The following is a 1,516-nucleotide window of genomic DNA, read 5'->3' as shown; positions in this document are numbered from 1 at the left end:
TGATCTGGACTGGGCTGAGATGTTTTCTTGATATACAATTGCTCTTTATATAAATCTCTTTCTCCTACACACATGAGTGTCTGTGAATTTGCTTCTCTAGCTTAACCCAGACTAACATAATAAGTAATGGTAAACGTTCTTCTTAATAACAGGGTGAGAATAACGCATCATCAGAAGTGGAGTTGCTTTTTCTGAAACAGACATGTTTTGCACTGCTTCATCTAACAAAAAGCAAACAAACAAATGAACTACTTGCCATCCGGTTGATGCTGACTCATATTGACCCGGTAGGACAGGGTAGAACTGTCCCTGCAGGTCTCTGAGACTGCAACTCTTTTTTTTCTTCTTTAGGGGAGAGCGTGAACACTTCCCCCACTACCACAAATTATGCAGTCGAGTTTCCCACATTAGGGGAAATCGCAGGGGTCAGCACTTCCGGAGTGCAATGGATAAGCCTCGCCCTGGGAAAACCACCTTCGCGATCATGGTATCTCCCCTGCCAGGTAAATATAAGAGACTGCAACTCTTTGTGGGAGTTTTCCCCCGCTCCCTAGAACGTGAAAATGGATCCCATCTGGAGTGAGGCCGACTATCTTAAGGTGCTGTTTAAGATGTTCTAGTAAGGAGATAATGTATAGTTTATGGTAACTTGGTTTGCACATTACCACATCACCTAAGGAAGCAAATTCAAAGATCATATGTCTTGGGAACAGTAGAATGATCCTGTCCTGAATTTTATCCTTACAGTAGTGGATTCAGGCAATATTTGACATTTAGTGGCTGTATGGTTTCCAGATCCATCCATGTCATGGGGTACTTTGTGATTTCCTCCCGGTTTTTAGGGATGCGTAGTATTACATTGTGCGCATGTACCAGAGTTTCTTTACCTTTTCTTCAACTGCTGGGCATTTGGGCTGTTTCTAGATTCTCGCTATTATGAACTGTGTTGTGATGAACAGGGTAAAGCATATGCCTATCCTTGTTCTGCCTCTTACTTCTTTGGGGCATATGCCCAGCAGACAGATTGCTGGATCATGTGGTCCTTTTACTGCCAGTTGTTTCAGAAGGTGCCGTACCACTTCCCGCAATGGTGATATGTGCTCACATTCCCACCAGCACCGTATTAGGGTTCTCTTCTCTCCACAGCCTCTGCAGCATTTGTGGCTCTTTTTGTTATTGTTGTTTGCTTTAATTGGGATATCATTGTGGGTGTAATGTGCTATATAATCAGTGTTTTGATTTGCATCTCCCAGTGACTAGTGATCAAGACCATTTTTCATGTGTTTGTTAGCCATTCACACGTCTTCGCTGGTGAGTTCTCTGTTCATGTCCTTTGCTCACCTTTTCATCGGCTTATTTGCTTGATTGCTTTTCTGGATTGACCTTTCTTTCAATAGGTCTTTTGCAACATATTTTTCCCAATGCAGTGAATTGTTTGATTTAATGAATGCTGCTTCTGTAGGCATTGGTTGCTGTTCCAAATAAAACCAAATTCTTAAAAATGTCAATATTTTTA

General features: G+C 41.8%; 1 non-coding gene across 1 annotated transcript; it reads right to left on the bottom strand.

The window, feature by feature from the left end:
* Nucleotides 1-348: 348 nt before the first annotated feature.
* LOC142455888 (U1 spliceosomal RNA) lies at nt 349-511 on the bottom strand. The gene has a single exon (XR_012785999.1). It is a non-coding gene; the product is annotated as a U1 spliceosomal RNA (small nuclear RNA).
* Nucleotides 512-1,516: the final 1,005 nt, after the last annotated feature.

This window comes from Tenrec ecaudatus, chromosome 8, assembly GCF_050624435.1.
Source record: "Tenrec ecaudatus isolate mTenEca1 chromosome 8, mTenEca1.hap1, whole genome shotgun sequence".
Taxonomy (NCBI): domain Eukaryota; kingdom Metazoa; phylum Chordata; class Mammalia; order Afrosoricida; family Tenrecidae; genus Tenrec; species Tenrec ecaudatus.
Note: the sequence above shows the minus strand (reverse complement) of the source record. Positions and strands in the feature narration are given on the sequence as shown.